The sequence below is a fragment of the Cajanus cajan genome, chromosome 8, assembly GCF_000230855.2.
Source record: "Cajanus cajan strain Asha chromosome 8, NIPB_CcT2T_4, whole genome shotgun sequence".
Classification (NCBI taxonomy): Eukaryota; Viridiplantae; Streptophyta; class Magnoliopsida; order Fabales; family Fabaceae; genus Cajanus; species Cajanus cajan.
Genome location: NC_138524.1, coordinates 40,682,987 through 40,696,050, shown reverse-complemented (window position 1 = coordinate 40,696,050; position 13,064 = coordinate 40,682,987).

Below are 13,064 nucleotides of genomic sequence, written 5' to 3'. Positions count from 1 at the left end.
CAGATGCACAACATAACAGGTAATTGGTTTACAGTTCATTGGTTCTCTCTAATTCTTCAACTGACTTACTTGCTACACCTGGGGAGACTAATAACCAAAACAGATGCACAACATAACATGTAATTGGTTTACTGTTCATTGGTTCTCTCTAATTCTTCAACTGACTTACTTGCTATACTTGGGGAGACTAATAACCGACACAGATGCACAACATAACATGTAATTGGTTTACTGTTCATTGGTTCTCTCTAATTCTTCAACTGACTTACTTGCTACACCTGGGGAGACTAATAACCAACACAGATGCACAACATAACAGGTAATTGGATTACTGTTCATTGGTTCTCTCTAATTCTTCAACTAACTTACTTGCTACACCTGGGGAGACTAATAACCAAAACAGATGCACAACATAACATGTAATAGGTTTACTGTTCATTGGTTCTCTCTAATTCTTCAACTGACTTACTTGCTATACCTGGGGAGACTAATAACCAACACAGATGCACAACATAACAGGTAATTGGTTTACTGTTCATTGGTTCTCTCTAATTCTTCAACTGACTTACTTGCTACACCTGGGGAGACTAATAACCAACACAGATGCACAACATAACATGTAAATGGTTTACAGTTCATTGGTTCTCTCTAATTCTTCAACTGACTTACTTGCTACACCTGGGGAGACTAATAACCAACACAGATGCACAACATAACAAATAATTGGTTTACTGTTCATTGGTTCTCTCTAATTCTTCAACTGACTTACTTGCTACACTTGGTGAGACTAATAACCAACATAGATGCACAACATAACATGTAATTGGTTTACAGTTCATTGGTTCTCTCTAATTCTTTAACTGACTTACTTGCTACACCTGGGGAGACTAATAACCAACACAGATGCACAACATAACATGTAATTGGTTTACTGTTCATTGGTTCACTCTAATTCTTCAACTGACTTACTTGCTACACCTAGGGAGACTAATAACCAAAACAGATGCACAACATAACATGTAATTGGTTTACTGTTCATTGGTTCTCTCTAATTCTTCAACTGACTTACTTGGTATACCTGGGGAGACTAATAACCGACACAGATGCACAACATAACATGTAATTGGTTTACTGTTCATTGGTTCTCTCCAATTCTTCAACTGACTTACTTGCTACACCTGGGGAGACTAATAACCAACACAGATGCACAACATAACAGGTAATTGGATTACTGTTCATTGGTTCTCTCTAATTCTTCAACTGACTTACTTGCTACACCTGGGGAGACTAATAACCAAAACAGATGCACAACATAACATGTAATTGGTTTACTGTTCATTGGTTCTCTCTAATTCTTCAACTGACTTACTTGCTATACCTGGGGAGACTAATAACCAACACAGATGCACAACATAACAGGTAATTGGTTTACTGTTCATTGGTTCTCTCTAATTCTTCAACTGACTTACTTGTTACACCTGGGGAGACTAATAACCAACACAGATGCACAACATAACATGTAAATGGTTTACAATTCATTGGTTCTCTCTAATTCTTCAACTGACTTACTTGCTATACCTGGGGAGACTAATAACCAACACAGATGCACAACATAACAAATAATTGGTTTACTGTTCATTGGTTCTCTCTAATTCTTCAACTAACTTACTTGCTACACTTGGTGAGACTAATAACCAACATAGATGCACAACATAACATGTAATTCGTTTACAGTTCATTGGTTCTCTCTAATTCTTTAACTGACTTACTTGCTACACCTGGGGAGACTAATAACCAACACAGATGCACAACATAACATGTAATTGGTTTACTGTTCATTGGTTCTCTCTAATTCTTCAACTGACTTACTTGCTACACCTGGGGAGACTAATAACCAACACAGATGCACAACACAACAGGTAATTGGTTTACTGTTCATTGGTTTTCTCTAATTCTTCAACTGACTTACTTGCTACACTTGGTGAGACTAATAACCAACATAGATGCACAACATAACATGTAATTGGTTTACTAGTCATTGGTTCTCTCTAATTCTTCAACTGACTTACTCTCTACACCTGGGGAGACTAATAACCAACATAGATGCACAACATAACATGTAATTGGTTTACTGTTCATTCGTTCTCTCTAATTCTTCAACTGACTTACTTGCTGCACCTGGGGAGACTAATAACCAACACAGATGCACAACATAACATGTAATTGGTTTACTGTTCATTGGTTCTCTCAAATTCTTCAACTGATTTACTTGCTATACCTAGGGAGACTAATAACCAACACAGATGCACAACATAACCGGTAATTGGTTTACTGTTCATTGGTTCTCTCTAATTCTTCAACTGACTTACTTGCTACACCTGGGGAGACTATTAACCAACACAGATGCACAACATAACATTAATTGGTTTACTGTTCATTGGTTCTCTCTAATTCTTCAACTGACTTACTTTCTACACCTGGGGAGACTAATAACCAACACAGATGCACAACATAACATGTAATTGGTTTACTGTTCATTGGTTCTCTCTAATTCTTCAACTGACTTACTCTCTAGACCTAGGGAGACTAATAACCAACACAGATGCACAACATAACATGTAATTGGTTTACTGTTCATTGGTTCTCTCTAATTCTTCAACAGACTTACATGCTACACCTGGGGAGACTAATAGCCAACACAGATGCACAACATAACATGTAATTGGTTTACTGTTCATTGGTTCTCTCTAATTCTTCAACTGACTTACTTGCTATACCTGGGGAGACTAATAACCAACACAGATGCAAAACATAACATGTAATTGGTTTACTGTTCATTGGTTCTCTCTAATTCTTCAACTGACTTACTTGCTACACCTGGGGAGACTAATAACCAACACAGATGCACAACATAACATGTAATTGGTTTACTGTTAATTGGTTCTCTCTAATTCTTCAACTGACTTACTTGCTACACCTGGGGAGACTAATAACCAACACAGATGCACAACATAATAGGTAATTGGTTTACAGTTCGTTGGTTCTCTCTAATTCTTCAACTGACTTAGTTGCTATACCTGGGGAGACTAATAACCAACACAGATGCACAACATAACAGGTAATTGGTTTACAGTTCATTGGTTCTCTCTAATTCTTCAACAGACTTACTTGCTACACCTGGGGAGACTAATAACCAAAATAGATGCACAGCATAACATGTAATTGGTTTACTGTTCATTGGTTCTCTCTAATTCTTCAACTAACTTACTCGCTATACCTGGGGAGACTAATAACCGACACAGATGCACAACATAACAAGTAATTGGTTTACTGTTCATTGGTTCTCTTTAATTCTTCAACTGACTTAGTTTCTACACCTGGGGAGACTAATAACCAACACAGATGCACAACATAACAGGTAATTGGATTACTGTTCATTGGTTCTCTCTAATTCTTCAACTGACTTACTTGCTACACCTAGGGAGACTAATTACCAACACAGATGCACAACATAACATGTAATTGGTTTACTGTTCATTGGTTCTCTCTAATTCTTCAATTGACTTTCTTGCTACACCTGGGGAGTCTAATAACCAACATAGATGCACAACATAACAGGTAATTGGTTTACTGTTCATTGGTTCTCTCTAATTCTTCAACTGACTTACTTGCTACACCTGGGGAGACTAACAACCAACACAGATGCACAACATAACAGGTAATTGGATTACTGTTCATTGGTTCTCTCTAATTCTTCAACTGACTTACTTGCTACACCTGGGGAGACTAATAACCAACATAGATGCACAACATAACAGGTAATTGGTTTACTGTTCCTTGGTTCTCTCTAATTCTTCAACTGACTTGCTTGCTACACCTAGGGAGACTAATTACCAACACAGATGCACAACATAACATGTAATTGGTTTACTGTTCATTGGTTCTCTCTAATTTTTCAATTGACTTTCTTGCTACACCTGGGGAGTCTAATAACCAACATAGATGCACAACATAACAGGTAATTGGTTTACTGTTCATTGGTTCTCTCTAATTCTTCAACTGACTTACTTGCTACACCTGGGGAGACAAAAAACCAACACAGATTCACAACATAACAGGTAATTGGATTGCTGTTCATTGGTTCTCTCTAATTCTTCAACTGACTTACTTGCTACACCTGGGGAGACTAATAACCAACATAGATGCACAACATCACAGGTAATTGGTTTACTGTTCATTGGTTCTCTCTAATTCTTCAACTGACTTACTTGCTACACCTAGGGAGACTAATTACCAACACAGATGCACAACATAACATGTAATTGGTTTACTGTTCATTGGTTCTCTCTAATTCTTCAATTGACTTTCTTGCTACACCTGGGGAGACTAATAACGAACATAGATGCACAACATAACAGGTAACTGGCTTACTGTTCATTGGTTCTCTCTAATTCTTAAACTGACTTACTTGCTACACCTGGGGAGACGAATAACCAACACAGATTCATAACATAACATGAAATTGGTTTTCTGTTCATTGATTCTCTCTAATACTTTAACTGACTTACTTGCTACACCTGGGGAGACTAATAACCGACCCAGATGCGCAACATAACATGTAAATGGCTTACTGTTTATTGGTTCTCTTTAATTGTTTAACTGACTTACTTGCTACACCTGGGGAGACTAATAACCAACACAGATGCACAGCATAACATGTAATTGGTTTACTGTTCATTGGTTCTCTCTAATTCTTCAACTAACTTACTCGCTATACCTGGGGAGACTAATAACCGACACAGATGCACAACATAACAAGTAATTGGTTTACTGTTCATTGGTTCTCTTTAATTCTTCAACTAACTTACTTTCTACACCTGGGGAGACTAATAACCAACACAGATGCACAACATAACAGGTAATTGGATTACTGTTCATTGGTTCTCTCTAATACTTCAACTGACTTACTTGCTACACCTAGGGAGACTAATTACCAACACAGATGCACAACATAACATGTAATTGGTTTACTGTTCATTGGTTCTCTCTAATTCTTCAATTGACTTTCTTGCTACACCTGGGGAGTCTAATAACCAACATAGATGCACAACATAACAGGTAATTGGTTTACTGTTCATTGGTTCTCTCTAATTCTTCAACTGACTTACTTGCTACACCTGGGGAGACAAAAAACCAACACAGATTCACAACATAACAGGTAATTGGATTACTGTTCATTGGTTCCCTCTAATTCTTCAACTGACTTACTTGCTACACCTGGGAGACTAATAACCAACATAGATGCACAACATCACAGGTAATTGGTTTACTGTTCATTGGTTCTCTCTTATTCTTCAACTGACTTACTTGCTACACCTAGGGAGACTAATTACCAACACAGATGCACAACATAACATGTAATTGGTTTACTGTTCATTGGTTCTCTCTAATTCTTCAATTGACTTTCTTGCTACACCTGGGGAGACTAATAACGAACATAGATGCACAACATAACAGGTAACTGGCTTACTGTTCATTGGTTCTCTCTAATTCTTAAACTGACTTACTTGCTACACCTGGGGAGACGAATAACCAACACAGATTCATAACATAACATGAAATTGGTTTTCTGTTCATTGATTCTCTCTAATACTTTAACTGACTTACTTGCTACACCTGGGGAGACTAATAACCGACCCAGATGCGCAACATAACATGTAAATGGCTTACTGTTTATTGGTTCTCTTTAATTCTTTAACTGACTTACTTGCTACACCTGGGGAGACTAATAACCAACACAGATGCACAACATAACAGGTAATTGGTTTACTGTTCATTAGTTCTCTCTAATTCTTCAACTGACTTTCTTGCTACTCCTGGGGAGACTAATAACCAACACAGATGCACAACATAACATGTAATTGGTTTACTGTTCATTGGTTCTCTCTAATTCTTTAACTGACTTACTTGCTACACCTGGGGAGACTAATAACCAACAGAGATGCACAACATAATAGGTAATGTGTTTACAGTTCATTGGTTCTCACTAATTCTTCAGCTGACTTACTTGCTACACCTGGGGAGACTAATAACCAACACAGATGCACAACATAACAGGTAATTGGTTTACTGTTCATTGGTTCTCTCTAATTCTTTAACTGACTTACTTGCTACACCTGGGGAGACTAATAACCAAAACAGATTCACAACATAACATGTAATTGGTTTACTGTTCATTGGTTCTCTCTAATTCTTCAACTGACTTACTTGCTATACCTGGGGAGACTAATAACCAACACAGATGCACAACATAACAGGTAATTGGTTTACTGTTCATTGGTTCTCTCTAATTCTTCAACTGACTTACTTGCTACACCTGGGGAGACTAATAACCAACACAGATGCACAACATAACATGTAAATGGTTTACAGTTCATTGGTTCTCTCTAATTCTTCAACTAACTTACTTGCTACAGCTGGGTAGACTAATAACCAACACAGATGCACAACATAACAAATAATTGGTTTACTGTTCATTGGTTCTCTCTAATTCTTCAACTGACTTACTTGCTACACTTGGTGAGACTAATAACCAAAATAGATGCACAACATAACATGTAATTGGTTTACAGTTCATTGGTTCTCTCTAATTCTTTAACTGACTTACTTGCTACACCTGGGGAGACTAATAACCAACACAGATGCACAACATAACATGTAATTGGTTTACTGTTCATTGGTTCTCTCTAATTCTTCAACTGACTTACTTGCTACACCTGGGGAGACTAATAACCAACACAGATGCACAACACAATAGGTAATTGGTTTACTGTTCATTGGTTCTCTCTAATTCTTCAACTGACTTACTTGCTACACTTGGTGAGACTAATAACCAACATAGATGCACAACATAACATGTAATTGGTTTACTATTCATTGGTTCTCTCTAATTCTTCAACTAACTTACTCTCTACACCTGGGGAGACTAATAACCAACATAGATGCACAACATAACATGTAATTGGTTTACTGTTCATTGGTTCACTCAAATTCTTCAACTGATTTACTTGCTATACCTAGGGAGACTAATAACCAACACAGATGCACAACATAACCGGTAATTGGTTTACTGTTCATTGGTTCTCTCTAATTCTTCAACTAACTTACTTGGTACACCTAGGGAGACTAATTACCAACACAGATGCACAACATAACATGTAATTGGTTTACTGTTCATTGGTTCTCTCTAATTCTTCAATTGACTTTCTTGCTACACCTGGGGAGACTAATGGCCAACATAGATGCACAACATAACAGGTAATTGGTTTACTGTTCATTGGTTCTCTCTAATTCTTAAACTGACTTACTTGCTACACCTGGGGAGACGAATAACCAACACAGATTCACAACATAACAGGTAATTGGATTACTGTTCATTGGTTCTCTCTAATTCTTCAACTGACTTACATGCTACACCTGGGGAGACTAATAGCCAACACAGATGCACAACATAACATGTAATTGGTTTACTGTTCATTGGTTCTCTGTAATTCTTCAACTGACTTACTTGCTACACCTGGGGATACTACTAACCAACACAGATGCACAACATAACAGGTAATTGGTTTACTGTTCATTGGTTCTCTCTAATTCTTTAACTGACTTACTTGCTACACCTGGGGAGACTAATAACCAACACAGATGCACAACATAACATGTAAATGGTTTACAGTTCATTGGTTCTCTCTAATTCTTCAACTAACTTACTTGCTACAGCTGGGTAGACTAATAACCAACACAGATGCACAACATAACAAATAATTGGTTTACTGTTCATTGGTTCTCTCTAATTCTTCAACTGACTTACTTGCTACACTTGGTGAGACTAATAACCAACATAGATGCACAACATAACATGTAATTGGTTTACAGTTCATTGGTTCTCTCTAATTCTTTAACTGACTTACTTGCTACACCTGGGGAGACTAATAACCAACACAGATGCACAACATAACATGTAATTGGTTTACTGTTCATTGGTTCTCTCTAATTCTTCAACTGACTTACTTGCTACACCTGGGGAGACTAATAACCAACACAGATGCACAACACAATAGGTAATTGGTTTACTGTTCACTGGTTCTCTCTAATTCTTCAACTGACTTACTTGCTACAGTTGGTGAGACTAATAACCAACATAGATGCACAACATAACATGTAATTGGTTTACTATTCATTGGTTCTCTCTAATTCTTCAACTAACTTACTCTCTACACCTGGGGAGACTAATAACCAACATAGATGCACAACATAACATGTAATTGGTTTACTGTTCATTGGTTCTCTCAAATTCTTCAACTGATTTACTTGCTATACCTAGGGAGACTAATAACCAACACAGATGCACAACATAACCGGTAATTGGTTTACTGTTCATTGGTTCTCTCTAATTCTTCAACTAACTTACTTGGTACACCTAGGGAGACTAATTACCAACACAGATGCACAACATAACATGTAATTGGTTTACTGTTCATTGGTTCTCTCTAATTCTTCAATTGACTTTCTTGCTACACCTGGGGAGACTAATAACCAAAACAGATGCACAACATAACATGTAATTGGTTTACTGTTCATTGGTTCTCTCTAATTCTTAAACTGACTTACTTGCTACACCTGGGGAGACGAATAACCAACACAGATTCACAACATAACAGGTAATTGGATTACTGTTCATTGGTTCTCTCTAATTCTTCAACTGACTTACATGCTACACCTGGGGAGACTAATAGCCAACACAGATGCACAACATAACATGTAATTGATTTACTGTTCATTGGTTCTCTGTAATTCTTCAACTGACTTACTTGCTACACCTGGGGATACTACTAACCAACACAGATGCACAACATAACAGGTAATTGGTTTACTGTTCATTGGTTCTCTCTAATTCTTCAACTGACTTACTTGCTACACCTGGGGAGACTAATAACCAACATAGATGCACAACATAATAGGTAATTGGTTTACTGTTCATTGGTTCTCTCTAATTCTTCAACTGAATTACTTGCTACACCTAGGGAGACTAATTACCAACACAGATGCACAACATAACAGGTAATTGGTTTACTGTTCATTGGTTCTCTCTAATTCTTCAACTGACTTACTTGCTACACTTGGGGAGACTAATAACCAACATAGATGCACAACATAACAGGTAATTGGATTACTGTTCAGTGGTTCTCTCTAATTCTTCACCTAACTTACTTGCTACACCTGGGGAGACTAATAACCAACCCAGATGCACAACATAACATGTAAATGGCTTACTGTTCATTGGTTCTCTTTAATTCTTCAACTGACTTACTTGCTACACCTGGGGAGACTAATAACCAACACAGATGCACAACATAACAGGTAATTGGTTTACTGTTCATTGGTTCTCTCTAATTCTTCAACTGACTTACCTGGTACACCTGGGGAGACTAACAACCAACACAGATGCACAACATAACAGGTAATTGGATTACTGTTCATTGGTTCTCTCTAATTTTTCAACTGACTTACTTGCTACACCTGGGGAGACTAATAACCAACATAGATGCACAACATAACAGGTAATTGGTTTATTGTTCATTGGTTCTCTCTAATTCTTCAACTGACTTACTTGCTACACCTAGGGAGACTAATTACCAACACAGATGCACAACATAACATGTAATTGGTTTACTGTTCATTGGTTCTCTCTAATTCTTCAATTGACTTTCTTGCTACACCTGGGGAGACTAATAACCAACATAGATGCACAACATAACAGGTAATTGGTTTACTGTTCATTGGTTCTCTCTAATTCTTAAATTGACTTACTTGCTACACCTGGGGAGACGAATAACCAACACAGATTCACAACATAACAGGTAATTGGATTACTGTTCAATGGTTCTCTCTAATTCTTCAACTGACTTACATGCTACACCTGGGGAGACTAATAGCCAACACAGATGCACAACATAACATGTAATTGGTTTACTGTTCATTGGTTCTCTCTAATTCTTCAACTGACTTACTTACTACACCTGGGGATACTAATAACCAACACAGATGCACAACATAACAGGTAATTGGTTTACTGTTCATTGGTTCTCTCTAATTCTTCAACTGACTTACTTGCTACACCTGGGGAGACTAATAACCAACATAGATGCACAACATAACAGGTAATTGGTTTACTGTTCATTGGTTCTCTCTAATTCTTCAACTGACTTACTTGCTACACCTAGGGAGACTAATTACCAACATAGATGCACAACATAACAGGTAATTGGCTTACTTTTCATTGGTTCTCTTTAATTCTTCAACTGACTTACTTGCTACACCTGGGGAGACTAATAACCAACACAGATGCACAACATAACAGGTAATTGGTTTACTGTTCATTGGTTCTCTCTAATTCTTTAACTGACTTACTTTGTACACCTGGGGAGACTAACAACCAACACAGATGCACAACATAACAGGTAATTGGATTACTATTCATTGGTTCTCTCTAATTCTTCAACTGACTTACTTGCTACACCTGGGGAGACTAATAACCAACATAGATGCACAACATAACAGGTAATTGGTTTACTGTTCATTGGTTCTCTCTAATTCTTCAATTGACTTTCTTGCTACACCTGCGGAGACTAATAACCAACATAGATGCACAACATAACAGGTAATTGGTTTACTGTTCATTGGTTCTCTCTAATTCTTAAACTGACTTACTTGCTACACCTGGGGAGACGAATAACCAACACAGATTCACAACATAACAGGTAATTGGATTACTGTTCATTGGTTCTCTCTAATTCTTCAACTGACTTACATGCTACACCTGGGGAGACTAATAGCCAACGCAGATGCACAACATAACATGTAATTGGTTTACTGATGGAGGAGGCCCATGGGCCAAGGGCCCAACTACTAGAGCAATGGCAAGAAGGATGCATGAAGATTGGGCCCAAGCCCAAGGAAAGCCCACCACTTTATTTTGTTGGGCTTTGTATCAAGCCCATTAGATTAGGGTTAGAATAGGTTTAGGCCTTGGTGCCTTGTATTTTCTTTGGGCCTTGTATTTCCGGCCTTGTAGTGTAGGATTTACATTTAGAGGTCATGTGAATTTGGGGTGAATTAAGGTTACATGTGTAGTTACATTAGCATGTAATTAGGAGCACATTTGGTGTGCATTTCGGCCATGTGCAACACATGCACATGGTGTGATCCGAAATGCAACTCAAATGCATCTCTAATCACATGCCAAATGAACTAATCACATGGAGGTTCCGGGTTTGGCTCCTAGAATTTGAATTTTGAATTCAAATTCTAGGCGCCTAAAGTTAAGTAACCATACCATGGTTTACTTAACCTTAGGCTAACCCAAGGTCTCACTTTAACCTAATTTTCCCTATATATTCAATATGGCCGAGACTTGAGATCACTTTTGGAATTAATTGAATGAGTTTTCATTACTTGAAAACCTCTCCATCCGAAAGTCACTTGGCTTCCTTCTCTACCCTCCTTGAGTGCTTCTCTTTGTAGAGCTAGGTTGCCTTACTTCCTTGGACCTTAGCTAGAAGCAAGCTTCGGCCACCTTGAGTCTCCTTGGAGCTTCCATCCTTGATCAACCTTCCAAGGATCCGTGGAGACTTGAAGATAGTTCTATGTGCATCCAAGTGGAAGCACATCAAGTGGTATCAAGAGCATCCGGTTTTGTCTTCAAGAGATAAGTCTTGATCCTTATCTTTTGGTTGTGTGATCCGTGGTGAATTTGTCATTTTTGTGTTCATCTTTTTGTTCATGTCATTTTAGAGTTGCTTCCTTCCTAGATCTATTGTCTTGCCTTAAATTTGATGGATCTAGTTTCTTATGCTTGAATGATTCATATATGCTTTTATGTCAATATGCTTCCATGAATCATGCTCCATTAATTCTTTTACCTATTAGGAATTTTCTGCCTATGATCATTTTACTTTCCTTGAGTCATATTTGCAATTTTATTCGGTCAATTTGAATGGTTGAGTCATTTTATTTTTGAAATCCATGTTTAGTAGTCATGTGTAGTTCTTATGATGTTCATACTTCTTAGCTATGCTTAAGTGAACCGTTTGAATTTTGTTTAAGTGAATCTTGTTTCAATTTTCTGGATTTGGCCGAGATCTAATTTCCTATGGTATAAGCTCATCATTTTTGATTTTTTTTTGAGTTCATAAACTACTATTAGATCATTAGTAGTTTTCTTAGAAATTTTTAGGTTTCCAAAAATTCTAAAATGTCTTCAAAAATTTTCTTAAATCCGTGAGGTTTGATCTTGTTTATTGAAAGGAGTGCTGGAAATTATGTTTGTGTTTCAAATTTGAATTTGAATTTGTGGAGCCAAAACCGTGCATGTGCTACATAAACCAACCAAGCAACAAAAGCATGTCACATGTTCATTACATTTTGACCTAGTTTGTGTGGCATTTGAGTTTCAATTTGAATTCGGTTTTGGTGTTCCTAGAAAAGTGACCGAGACTTCTTGTGACACAATCACATTGAAAGAAAAAGGCAACTCCTATTTGATTAAAAAAAAATTTTTAAGAAAGATCAAAAGAAAATTTAGAACAAAATTGTTAAAAAAAAAAAAATACTAAAATCAAAATTTGAAAAGCAAAAGCCAATTTAAGGAGTTTTTGATTTCTCATCTCTTGTTGATTCATTTCTTCTCGGTTTCTAGTAGCTTTGAAGTCATTAATTTTCAGCTATCCAATTTTTGAGTGTTTTGGTTTTGAGTATCCAATCTAGAACTCATCATAGGACCATTCTTTCTTGTTCTAGTTTCTTGTTTGTTTGAAGTCATCTAAACTTGTCAACTACTAATCAACTCTTGTCCTTCTTTTTCCTCACTATTCTTTGCTGTCCATATATTTGTTTTAATCAAAGTGTGGCCTAAGTTTGACCTAGCCTATCTTCCTAGAAGCTAGTTCTACAAGGGTCATCAAAAGAAGCCTAAGGAAAGGAGGAGAAAGGAAGCTAGGAGGCATTCG